Source organism: Vicugna pacos, unplaced genomic scaffold (genome assembly GCF_048564905.1).
Source record: "Vicugna pacos unplaced genomic scaffold, VicPac4 scaffold_106, whole genome shotgun sequence".
Taxonomy (NCBI): Eukaryota; Metazoa; Chordata; class Mammalia; order Artiodactyla; family Camelidae; genus Vicugna; species Vicugna pacos.
The window spans coordinates 497667-511171 of NW_027328786.1; the positions used below are offsets into that span (position 1 = coordinate 497667).

General features: G+C 38.9%; 1 long non-coding RNA gene across 2 annotated transcripts in view; it reads left to right on the top strand.

Annotated features, from left to right (window-relative positions):
* The first annotated feature begins 900 nt into the window (after window positions 1–900).
* Window positions 901–13505, top strand: part of LOC140694860 (uncharacterized) — a 36899-nt gene continuing 24294 nt past the window's right edge. The window contains exons 1-3 of one of the 2 annotated variants that reach the window (XR_012070504.1): window positions 901–1044; window positions 3584–3698; window positions 8644–8728. This is a non-coding gene — a long non-coding RNA (uncharacterized lncRNA). Of the gene's footprint in view, window positions 1045–3583; window positions 3699–8643; window positions 8837–13505 lie in introns of those variants that run through there. The other variant, XR_012070505.1, reaches the window with a different exon arrangement.

Below are 13505 nucleotides of genomic sequence, written 5' to 3' on the forward strand. Positions count from 1 at the left end.
CATTATGGAATGTATGTTTCAGATCTACAGTTAGGAGATCTTTTTTAATAGCCAGAGAATATAGTCATAAATATATCTATTAATGTATTTATGCAAGAACATTTTTAAAGATTTTTTTATTATAAAAAGTTTCCCCCCAAAATTGAAAATGAAAGAACAATGGAATTAAAAATCATCTGTACCTTAATTATACATAAAGAATCATAAAATCCTTCTAAACTTTTTTTGTTCAAATGAAGATATTTTTCCCTTCCAAAAAGGAAAATTATCATTTCACATTTTTTTACTTTCTCCTTTTATTATATATTCCATATCAATAAATATAAATCTTTTAAATCCCTTTTAATGGCTGTTTAACACTATATTGAACAGATATGTAAATAGTCCTAGGTTTCAGAAATTTAAAAAATTGTCATTACAATACCACTGCAAAGAATATTTTGGTGTTTCTATTTTTAGTTACTAATTTGGACTAAAAATTAACAAGTTTGCTTTTCTTCATCTAAAACATTGGTTATTTTACGAAGGAACTGTAAGGATTTTAAATAACTTTTCAGTAATTTCAACAAAGAAATTATCTTTAAGGCAAAAATGTATGATGGATTGCAAATCTATTTTTATTATATCTTCACTTTTACCAGTGTGACATATGTGTGTGTTTACACAAGTGCTTTAACTACCAGCAACGTAAGAAAAATCTGTGTACTAAAAATGTGAAAATACTTTCCCGGTTTGTGTTTTCATTCTCCCAATGTAGGTTTTGGATGACAAGCTTGTATTTGCAAAAGTACACCCCCTGTGGGAGGTGTTCTGTACATACGCTGAGATACTGCACATAATATTGCCTCTGAAGCCCAATGATCTGAAAACCCGGTCCTCAGCCTTTGATAACTTGAGATGTTTTATGAAAGTCCTCCAAGTGGATGAAAGTATCAACAACCGGAACAAGAGCTTTTCTTTGCCCTATTTGAGAAGAGCTCTGTGAATGACTTTTATATTCAGCATAGAGATACATTCTCCAATCCAACCACCAGAAACCGCATTGTAAGTCTAAACCGAGTTTAGCTGCTGTCTTGGGGGTGATTTAGAACCTGCTGTTGAATTATCAGTGATTTGGTTTGGTTGGTTTGATTTGGTTTTTAAAAGCTGCCCATAAAAAGGAAAAAAGAGAAAGAAAAGAAATATGCCTACAGATTCCTGTTAGGATAGTAAACAGTGGCTGGTTAGTTACCTTGTATAAACCACAAGCTCTCTTAGAACATTTTTAGGTTTACTTCATCCTTTCTCAGATCAAGTATCAAGTAAGGGACAGTGTTAAAAAAAATTCAGGATTAACAGGTTTGTGAGCTCCAGGATTTGCAAGGCAGCTTTCCCTCCCCATGGTGTAAGTCAAATGGCAGAATTGAAATAAAGCACCTCATGTATCCTCCGGTGTTAACAGGAAAAGGCTAATCTTCTTGACCTTGTTTCTTCCTGGGTAAAATGAAGATAATATATCAGGAGGCGACAAGCTCATTTAAGGCAGGAAGCATGTTGTCTTGTTCACTGCTGAATCTCAGGCACTGGGAAGGCTGAGTTTAACGAGCGAATGAATGAACGAACTGTACTTCCCCCACAGTTACCATGTGGGACAGTGAGGATTAGAAGCTAAGAGCATAGACTCTAGAGGGGAGGGCACAGCTCAAGTGATGGGGCGCATGCTTAGCAAGCATAAGGTCCTGGGTTCAGCCCCCATCACGTCCTCTAAAATAGACATATAACCCTAATTACCTCCCCTCCCCCACCAGAATTACCTTATTATCTCCCCACCACCAAAAAAAAAAAAAAAAGAGAAGTGGCCAAGAGCGTAGACTCAAGCTGGAACACCTGTGTTGGTTTCTCGCTGTCGACCTTGTAAATGTCATTTACCCTCTGTGTCTATCAAGTTCCTCACCAATAAAATGGGGATAATTGTAGTACCAACCTCGTAGAGATGCTATGGGGATTAATGAATCTGTGTCAGTGATACAACAGCCCTGGCTTATATTAAGTACTATGCATCTGTCAGCTCTTTTCATAATTACTGACAGATGTTATTATCGACAAAAGACGTATTAGTTCTTTGAAAGAGAAATGCATGTTAGACCATTTCATTTATCACTTTCTGTAATTCAGGCTTTTCCCTCTGAAATAACATTTTATGTCTGTGCACTAGAAAGCCACAGGGCTTTCCAAATTTCATCTGTCTGGGTTCTTGTCATGATGGCAATACTGCAGATTGCTGACATTTTTTAGGGACTCCGTCTGAGATGACAGCAACCCCTCAAATTTACGAGCGCTTCTCTAACTGATAACATCTCGCTAGAAATGAAGTTTTTATAATGTAACAGCTTCAGATGCTTAATGATGCCATAAATGCAAGGATGTTATATCTAAGCTCTTTAAATAAATCTTGTCATTGAAATAAAGGAAATACTATATTATAGCCCTCTATGACTTTGTTATCTTTGCTATCTGTTTATCTGACTCTCTAAGACCAAAGAAAGCAAATACTAAGATTGATCATTACTACTGTGTGGTACACGTATTTGTGGATGAAGACAATATTGAAATGCACTGTTTAAGATATTAAAATGGACATTAAACAGCTTCTTGATGCACATGCATGAACAGAACAGGGAGCTGGGTGCAGGGAGCAGACACTGAGCTTCCTGGATTAGAGACCCAGCTTAGCAGTCCAGCCCAGCAGTCCACATGTTTCATATTTATGTCCCAGCAAAATTAGCAGTGAGAGTCTTAAATGAACTTTGGGGACACTTGCAAACAGCTGTCATGATTACTAATGTGGGACACCAGGATTCTACAGTGTTTATTTGGCATCTGTGCATAACCAGTTCTTTTCCACTAAAGCTTCTTGTAATTGCTGGTCCCACATCCAGGTTGAGGAATCATCTCATGTGGTGTTTGGGAGGGAGGTAAGTGGAGTCAGGATCCATGTTAAGGCTGGGTGGGTAATAATCTGGTGCTAGTACAAGAGAAAGGAAAGTAGGTCAGGTGGGAAGGAGAATGACTGGATTTAAACTTTGTTTCTTGAGTAAGCTAAATATATGACATCATGTCAAGTTACTTTGTTGTTTATATTCCATTTGCTGTCACCAAATAACTACTGAATTGTGGGGACAAAAATGCCTGGGTTTTAGAATTGACCCTGCCCCTAACCTGCCAGAGTCCAGGTTCCTCTGGGTGCCCAAAGAGGGGGCTGGACCATCAGGTGTCCCTCCACTGCAGCAGTTTGGGCACTTGGGTGGCCTAGATTTTTGCTGTGGAAGACTGGCCCGGTTGTAGGACATTAAGCATCTGCAAGGTGGTCCCAGGACTGTGACATCTAAGCGTTCCTTTCCACCCACGTTTGCAAATGACCCTCAAGGGGTTAATATTAATCCTGGGTGAGAATTATGAAAAATTATATGGTACCTCCATCCCTCCTGGCAAGTGAGGGCCCCTTATTTACAAATGACCATGAAGTATTAGCACCAGATTTTATCAACAGAACATGTGAACATTTTGTGACAGTGACACTCACCTGTTTGCTTCTGATTCCCAGTGCCACTTCAACCTCCATCAGAGGACTTCAGCTGCCCCAGCGATCAGGGCCTTCTGTACAGGGAATGGGCTCCTCCTCGAAGCACAGACAAGCAGCAGCCCTTAGGTCTCATCAGGTGAGCTGTTGTGGAGAGCACTCCAGTGGGAAGGGCTCAGGGTTGTCCTCATGGCATCTGAGTGTGACAGTCCTCCAAGAGTGTTAACAACCAGGAAGCTCACAGGAGCTCTGAACTTCGTTGCCCCAAGTTTTTACTGCAGGCTTTATTACAAAGCCATGATTTATTGGGTCACTACCGACATGGCTAACCCAAACCCTAACTGTAAGTCAAACCTTTCCTTAGCCCTAAACTTTGAGCCCCTTCCTCTCCTGGTGGCCACTCACTTGTCACAAAGCTTAAAGCCCCACTCCTCTAACCACATGGTTGGTGTCTCTGGCTGGCCAGTCCCCATCCTGAGTCATCTCATGAACACAAGCCATCCAAGGTTCCACCATGAATAGCATAGACACTCCTATCTTGGGAAATTTGGAAGCTTTAGAGGTTGCTGCCTAGGAACTGGGAAAAAAGACCTACCAAATTCTTCATTAAATAGGAGTAAATGTTATATTTCATTTAAATTATAAAATAAGAGAGAAATTCTCACTGCTTTTCTGTATCTGCTGTTCGACACCGTTTCACTACACCACGTGATTGTAATGTCGTGCTCAGCATGTGTCTTCTCAGAGCACCAGCGCTGGCTGCTCCCCGGGAGCTTATGCTGTTTGGGCAAGGCTGCTGGGGGGATACAGGCCAAGGACAACCGAGAAAACAAAAATAATCGGGCAAATAAGGAAACAATGTCAGATTGAAATGAAGAAATAACACAGTGTTGAGATGGGAGTCTTGGGGGGAAGTGAGTTAAGAAAGTTATCTTTGAGTAGGTTACATGTGAGCTGAGATGGTGAAAAGGAGGCTGGAATTTGAAGATCTGGGAAAAGTCACCCATGGAATAGAGGCAGCTTGTCTATTGGCCCTGAGGCACAAATGTGCTCAGCAGGTTTGAGGAGATACTGGAGCCAGCGCTGGTGAGAGTGATGAGACGCGAGGTTTAGAAGGGCATCAGGAGCACGGAAAGGAGTGTAGACTCTAAGCGCAGTGAGAAGCAGTCATGATAGCTTAAGCACTAAAGTAATTTTCTCTCACTCACATTTTGCAAAGATAATGTGGAGAATGTATAGCAGGGACTCAGGAAGCAGGGAGGCCAGGTAGGAAGCTCTTGGATTGGGCCAGATGAGAGATGGTGAGAGCCAATGAGGAATGCGTTTGGGGAGTGGGGCTGACAGGATGCAGTTATGGGCTGGCTGTGGATGGTTAGGAGAAGAGGAGGGTCAAGGTAGCCCCAGGTCGGTCTGGAGCCAGGTGTCTGTTCTTTCTTTTCTCAGTGCCCCATGCAGTTGCCCATCTACTTGGGCAAACCTCTTAACCTTCAAAGTGAGGGTTTTAAAACACTGAAGTCTATTTGTTGTTTCACATTTTATGGAAAGATTCAAACATGTACAGAAATAGAGAGAACAGTACAGCCAGCCTGCCTGTATCAGTCACCCAGCTCCAGAATTATAAACTCAGAGTCACTGTTGTTGCATCTTTCATCTCCATCTCCTCCCCTCCCCCACTATGGGGTCATTTTGAAGACAATCCTACATAGCTTAACCTTTCATTAGTGAAATGACAAGGTCTCTTTCAAATAAAATTGGAATATTCTTTTTTTTAGGGTTACAAAATAATTCCCTGCTTGTCACAAAAATACACTTTTAAGTAGTTTTGGGGTTGAAATCAAGATCCAGACAAGATTCAGACATTGCAGCTAGCATATCTCTCAAGTGTGTTCTAATCTATAATTTTCCTGTTTCTCATTTTCCTTGAAATTGCTGAGGGGTTTCTCTATTTCCTGTTTGGCTGATTTCATTCTCCCCTATGGTGTTAGACTTGTTTCTCCATCCTATGTATTGGCTTTAGCTAAGTGATTTAATCCTCCCCTAAAAGCTTGGTCTGATTGAGGTTCAACTTTGTGCAAAAATATTTTTTATGTGAAGTTTTGTACTCCTGTCATAAGGTACATAATATTACAGTTGACTCTCTTTTTTGTGATGACAGCAGCCAAAAATGATTGTCACCCGGGATCATTATTTCATAAGGAATTTTATTTCATGTGGTCATACTCTAATTTCCTCCCTCAATTATCAGCAGGATCAGTCACGAAGAGGCACTTTCTCCTTAACCCGGGTTATCCTTTAGAACACAGTTTTAAAGGAGGATATTTGTTAATATGTAAATATTTAAAATTGATAATTTTTTTTTCTTTTTAATTTTTTTTTCTAATGGAGGTACTGAAGATTGAATCTAGGACCTTATGCATGCTGAGCACACACTCTGCCACTGAGTGTACCCAATCCCAGTTGAGATTCATATTTATTTGATATCTTCCTTCTGTTATTTTTGTTTTGTGTTATACAGAATTTGAAGGCAGGGCAATGGGTTTGACCGCTTTTTAATCATTCTTTATGGGCTTTTGGGGTTTGTGTGTGTGTTTGTGTTTGTAAAGAAAACAATTTTCCCACTATTTTAAGTATGTATTGCTAAGGCAATTATGTTGATCTTTTCCCTTCTCCTGGTCCATGTATTCCCTTGTTACTTCCCACTAGTGGCCCTTTGAGCTCTGTGACAAGACTAGCATGTCGTTAATCCATGTGGAAGGAGATCTGAAGAGATTTATTCAAGGAGATGAAATTTGTAGACAATGTATTGGAAAGTATTGTGAAAGTTGTTCGTTAAGAGAAGGTCTGAGGTTGAATTGTTAAGTGCACAGAAATCTAAGCTATGAACTACCAAGACAATTATTAACTCCAGGAAAACAAAGTAGGGAAGAAAAGGTAAGACTAGCACAAATTGCTACAGCTTTGAATAGTCTGTACAGAGTAATAATAATGTAAAGCAAGGATACTGAGCTGATGAAAATTATAATGTAACTGTATTAAAAGGTTGGAAGAAAGAAGGTTTGGGTATGTAGATGAGATGGGGTTTGAAAGAGATCTGAACCCTCATTTTCCAAAATAGAAAGTTAAATAGGTGATACATAAAGCTGAAAAAGTTATTAGGCTGTGTTACAAGGATATTAGTCAGAGAAAGGGAGTAAGTATTCCAAGAGTCAGCAGTAGGAGCTGAACGTGGTTGTTTCTGGCCAGGAAATGGGGCAGTTGTTGGGAACTGCTCCTTTTTACAATCGGTGTTCGAGAACTGTTTGACTCTTTATTGAATGTATGGCATTAGTTTGATAAAAAGAAATCAAAGCTGAATTTTGAAAAATTTATGTTAAGAATTGGGGTGCTTTTGCAGAGAGAGATAACAATCAGCAAAACTACATTTGAAGGGATCCTCATTATTCCTTGCATTTCAGCAAGGACTAGGAGGCAGATATCTGTTTAAGGTTCAAAAATTCTGTCTGACCTTCCTGCCGACTTGTAACCTTTGGAAGTAATGAACTCCCCGTCACTGTAAATATCCAGGCAGAGGCTGCCTGACCAGCTCTCTAACTGTAGCAGGGTGTGTTTACCATTGGGCAGTTAGAGCAGGCAACTTCTAACATTCTTTCAGTTTTGAATTTGGCATTTTCAGGATGGATAGTTGATAAGAATGTATTACAAAAAGCTTAACAAGAAAGTCCAAGACATCTCAAACCCATTGCCAGGGTTTTCTCTGCCAGACACCATCCTAAGCCTGCCACCAGTGAGGCAGGCCACAAAGCCCAGTCACATAAGAATGAACACACTTTGTCGCTCCTATCTGATTTGGCATCAGTCTCAGCCCTTTTCCCCATGGAATGGTCCACGCCCATGTCTCTGACGATGGAGCTGGTCTCACAGCAGCTCTATGAGCACTGGTCCAGCCCAAGGGATTCCTGCGTGAAGTTTTCCAGGATTCCAGGCTATTCTCAGAGCTGAGTCCCCCTTAGGCTAAGCCCACGGAACTCATCTTAGCTCCAGACTGAGCCGGAAGCCTCAGAGAGAACTCAGAGCTGAGGAAATCCACAGGTTTTACCCAGCACTGCCGAATCATCAGTGAGCCAGTTGAGGGAAGGATCAGCAACAGCAAGACACACCTGAGCTGCCGTCTCATTGTTCCACCTCATCCCTAAACCCTCTGTGTCTGCCTGTCTGTGTCGGTCTCCCTTTTAGGATCAGCCTGGCACCACTTCATGCCCTGCCTCCTTTCTTCTAATCTTGCCTCCCTGGCCTGTTCCATCTACTCCAGATTAACTGAGAAAAGGTTTTAAAACCTAGGAACAACAGACGTGCTAGATACAAAGAATACAGGGCAATGTCTTCCTCAGCCACATCCCTCCTGCCCTCTCCCATTCCCTCAATGTCAATGAGTTTTATAAATATTTTGTCAGACAGACATTGCACTCGCAGTTGTTATCATTATCAGCCATTTCCTTATTATCTGTGGTTTATGATGCATTTGCTCCAGGGACTTTCCCGAGATAAGGCAGGAGCAGATGACTGAGCCACTTGTTGATGTCCACTTGTGTCAAGCCTGTTAAGAATGATTTTTGGGGGGATTTGTTGAATGTGCCAGACTGTCCAGTGAGTGGTGATGATCCCCTGCATCTGCTCTCGAGTTGGCCTCATCCCCTCCTTTGCTCTGTTCTCATTTATCTCTCTTCAGCAGGTGAGCCAGTGATCTGTGCTTCTATGATACATAAAACACTTCTTATTTCATGGTAGAATTTGGGGGCTGCTATGAAAATGGATATGTTTTAAGAGTGAATTGAGTCGGAGGTTTAAACTTAAAGCCCCCTTGATTTAGAATCAGAAATTAATATGATGGAGGGAGGGTATAGCTCAGTGGTAGAGTGCATGTCTAGCATGCATGAGGTCCTGGGTTCAATCCCCAATGCCTCCATTTAAAAACAAATAAATAAACCTAATTATGCCCCCCAAAAAAGAAAAAATAAATTAACATGAGGATGAAGCTACAGAGTGATTATTTGTGTCTTCTGAAACTTCCTTCTGTCTTTCTGCAGGAAATTCTAAGGAGAGAAGTTCGGAATCTACTTTGCTTGGCTGGGCTATTACACTCAGATGCTCCTCCTGGCAGCAGTCGTGAGGGTGACTTGCTTTCTGTGTGGATATTTTAATCAAAATAACTGTACCTGTGGGTAACTTGTCTTTATTCCTTCTTACCGTGCTTACTTAACTTAGAATGACATTCTCCAGGAGCATCCATGTTGCTGCAAATGGCCCTATATTGTCAGTTTATATGGCTGAGTAGTATTCCATTGTATAAATATACCACTTCTTTAGCCAGTCATCCGCTGATGGACATTTAGGCTATATCCATGTCTTGGCTACTGTAAATAGTGCTGCTATGAACATTGGGATGCAGGTGTCATCCTGAAGTAGGGTTCCTTCAGGATACATGCCCAGGAGCAGGATTCATAGGTCATATGGCAAGTCTATTCCTAGACATTTGAGGGAACTCAATACTCTTTTCCACAGTGGCTGCACCAAACTGCATTCCCACCAGAAGTGTAGGAGGTTCCCCTTTCTCCACAGCCTCTCTAGCATTTGTCATTTGTGGATTTTTGAATGATGGCCATTATGACTGGTTTGAGGTGATACCTCATTGTTGTTTTGATTTGCATTTCTCTGATAATTAGTGACATTGAGCATTTTTTCATGTGCCCATTGATCATTTGTATGTCTTCCTTGGTGAATTGCTTGTTTAGGTCTTCTGCCCATTTTTGGTTTAGGTTATTTGGTTGTTTCTTATTAAGTCATTTGAGCTGCTTATATATTCTGGAGATCAAGCCTTTGTCAGTTTCATTTGCAAAAATTTTCTCCCATTCTGTAGGTTGTCTTTTTTTTACATATGGTGTCCTTTGCTGTGCAGAAGCTTGTAAGTTTCTTTAGGTCCCATTTGTTTATTCTTGCTTTTATTTCTATTGCTTGGGTAGACTGCCCTAAGGGAACATTTCTGAGATGTATGTCAGATATTTTGCCTGTATTTTCTTCTAGGAGGTTTATTGTATCTTGTCTTATGTTTATCTTGCTGAAGAGACTGTCTTTATTCCATTGTATATTCTTCCCTCCTTTGTCGAAGATTAGTTGACCAAAAGTTTGTGGGTTCATTTCTGGGCTCTCTATTCTGTTCCATTGGTCTATATGTATGTTTTTGTACCAATACCATGCTTTCTTGATGACTGTAACTCTATAGTATTGTCTGAAGTCTGGGAGAGTTATTCCTCCAGGCTCTTTCTTTTTTTTCTTCAGTAATACCCTGGAATTTCTATGTCTTTGATGGTTCCATATAAATTTTATTGTGATTTGTTCTAGTTCTATGAAATATGTCTTGAGTAATTTTACAGGGATTGCATTAAATCTGTATATTGCCCTGGGCAGTGTGACCATTTTAACAATATTGATTCTTGCAATCCAAGAGCATGGGATACCTTTCCATTTTTTAAAGTCTTCTTCAATTACCTTCACCAATGGTTTATAGTTTTCTGTGTATAATTCTCTCACCTCTGTGGTTAGATTTATTCCTAGAAATTTTATTACTTTGGGTGCTATTTTAAAGTGTTTTATTTCTTTACTTCCTTTTTCTGTTGATTCATCATTAGTGTAAAGAAATGCAACTGATTTTTGAACATTAATCTTGTAACCTGCTACCTTGCTAAATTCTTCGATCAGCTCTAGTAGTTTTGGTGTGGACCTTTTAGGGTTTTCTATATATAGTGTCGTGTCATCTGCATGTAGTGACACTTTTACCTCTTCTTTTCCAATTTAGACCCCTTTTACTTCTCTTACTTGCCTGATTGCTATGGTCAGGACTTCCAAGCCTATGTTGAATAGGAGTGGTGATAGTGGCATCCTTGTCTTGTCCCAGAATTTAGTGAGAAGCTTTTGAGGTTTTCACCATTTAGTGCTATGCTGGCTGTAGGTTTGTCATATATAGCTTTCATGATGTTGAGTTATGTTCCCTCAATACCCACTTTGGTGAGAATTTTTATCATAAATGGGTGTTGAATTTTATCAAAAGCTTTTATGCATCTATTGAGATGATCATGTGGTTTTAGTCCTTTCTCTTGTTGATGTGAAGTATTACATTGATTGATTTGTATATGTTAAACCACCTTTGTGTCCCTGAGATGAACCCCATTTGAGCATGTTGTATAATCTTTTTTATGTGCTGTGGAATTCTATTTGCTAGTATTTTGGTAAGGACTTTTTTGCATCTGTGTTCATCAGTGATATTGGTCTGTAATTCCCTTTATTGGTGGTGTCTTTGCCTGGTTTTGGTATCAGGGTGATTGTGGCTTCATAGAATGAGTTTGGGAATATTCCTTCTTTTCAGTCTTCTGGAAGAGTTTGAGAAGGACTGGTAGGAGTACTTCTTTGTATGTGTGGCAGAATTCCCTGGTGAAGCTGTCCAGTTCTGGATTTTATTTGTAGGGATTCTTTTTTTATTGTTAATTCGATTTCATTCCTAGTGATCGGTTTGTTCAAGTGGTCAGTTTCTTCTTGATTCAGTTTTAGTGGACTGTATGTTTCCAGAAACTTGTCCATCTCCTCTAGGTTATCCCTTTTTTTATGTAGTTTTTCATGATATTCTCATATGATATTCTATATTTCTATGTTATTTGTTGTAATTTCTCCATTTTCCTTTCTTATTTTGCAAATTTGTGCTCTCTCTTTTTTCTTCTTTGTGAGTTTGGCCAGAGGTTCTCGATTTTATTTACTCTTTCAAAAAATTGCTTTTGGTTTGATTGATTATTTTCTCTATTACTTTTAATCTCTCTTTTATTTATTTCCTCCCAGATCTTAATTATTTCCTTCCTTCTGCTGACTTTTGGGTGTTTTTACTCTTCAGTTTCTAGTTCTTTTAACTGGTGGGTTAGATTTTTTTTATGATATTGTTCTTCTTTTTTGAGGAAGGCCTGTATCACTCTAAACTTTCCTCTTAGCACTGCTTTTGCTTTGTCCCATAAGTTTTTTGTGGTTGTTTTCATTTTCATTTGTCTCAAGGTATTCCTTAATTTCAACTTTGATTTCATCATTGACCCATTTTTTTTTAATACCATGTTGTTTAATCTCTATGCTTTCCTTTTTTTTATGCTTTGTTTCTCTGAAGTTGTTTTCTAGTTTCAATGGCATTGTGGTCAGTAAAGATGCTTGAGATAATTTCTATCTTCTTAAAATTTTTGAGGCTTCTTTTGTGACCAAGTACATGATGAATCCTAGAAAATGTTCCACGCACACTTGAAAAGAATGTATATCCTAATTTGGGGGGTTGTAATGCTCTGAAAATATCCACTAAATCTAATTTTTCTAATGTATCATTTCATTTCTCTGTTGCCTTATTTATTTTTTGTGTGGAAGATCTGTCTAGTGATGTTAAAGTGGTGTTAAAACTTCTGACAATGATTGTATTCCCATCAATTTCCCCATTTATCTCTGTTAGTAGTTGTTTTATGTACTTAGGTGCTCATGTTGGATGCATATATATTAATGATTATAATATCCTCATCTTGTTTTGCTCCTTTAATCATTATAAAATGCCTTTATTTATCTTTCTTTATGGCCCTTGTTTTAAAGTCTATTTTGTCTGAAATCAGAACTGCTACACCTGCTTTTTTGGAGTTTCCATTTGCATGGAATATCCTTTTCCGTCCATTCACTCTCAATCTATATGTGTCCTTCTCCCTAAAGTGTGTCTCTTGTATGCAGTTTATTGAAGTTTCTTGCTTTATTATCCAGTCTGCCACTCTGTCTTTTGACTGGAGCATTTAGTCCATTATCATTTAGAGTAATTAATGATAAATGAGTGTTTATTGCTATTTGAACTTATATTTGCAGTTGATTTCATATTTCTTCTTTGTTCCTTTCTTCTTCCTTTTGTGGTATGGTAATTTTCCTTTGTGTTATCTTGGATTGTATTTAGTTTTTGTTACTCACTTGTAAGTTTTTGGCTTGTGGTTACACTTTTTTGTAAGTCTGTTAACCAATTACTGTGACTGTGTGTACTAAACAGATAGTAATGTAATCTCAAACCCATCCTACCGAGAACAAAAAATTTAAGAAAAAAGAAGAAAAAAAAGATACTCTATATTTTCTTGCTTCCCTCTCCCACTCAATGATTTAGATGTCTTCTTTTACAATTTCATGTTTATTCTATTTGTAATTCATGGTAGTATCATCTTTCCAGTTATAAGCTCTCATTTCTGTATCATCCTGCTTCTTTTTTATTTAGAGTGTACCTTACAATATTTCTTTTAGCATGGGTTTAGTGTTGCTAAAGTCTTTTAGTTTTTCTTCTCTGTGAAATTCATTACCTCTCCCTCTGTTCTAAAGGATAGCCTTGCTGCAGAAAGTATCCTAGGCTGCATCTGTTTTTTCATTCAGGACTTTGAATACATATTTCCACTCCCTTCTGGCCTGTAGTGTTTCTGTAGAGAAATCAGCTGAGAGCCATCTCTTGTAACTCACTCTTTGTTTTTCTCTTGCTGCCTTTAGGATCATTTCTTTATCCTTCAGTCTGGCCATCTTGATTTTGTTGTCTTGGTGTGAGTCTCTTTAGGCTCTTCCTGTTTGGGAACCTCTGAGCCTCCTGTACTTGGGTGTCTGATTCTTTCTTTATGTTTGGGAATTTTTCAGTTATGATTTCTTTAAATACCTTCTCCATCCCCTTTGTTCTTTCTTCCCCTTCTGGAACTCTTATGATGCATAGATTGGCATGCTTTATATTATCCCATAGGTTCCTTATATTGTTTTCATTGTGTTTTATTTTTTTCTCTCAACTGTTCTGATTGTGTGCTTTCTGTTGTCCTGTCTTCTAGGTCACTTATTCGTTCCTCTGCATTATCTAGCCTGCGTTGTACTGCCT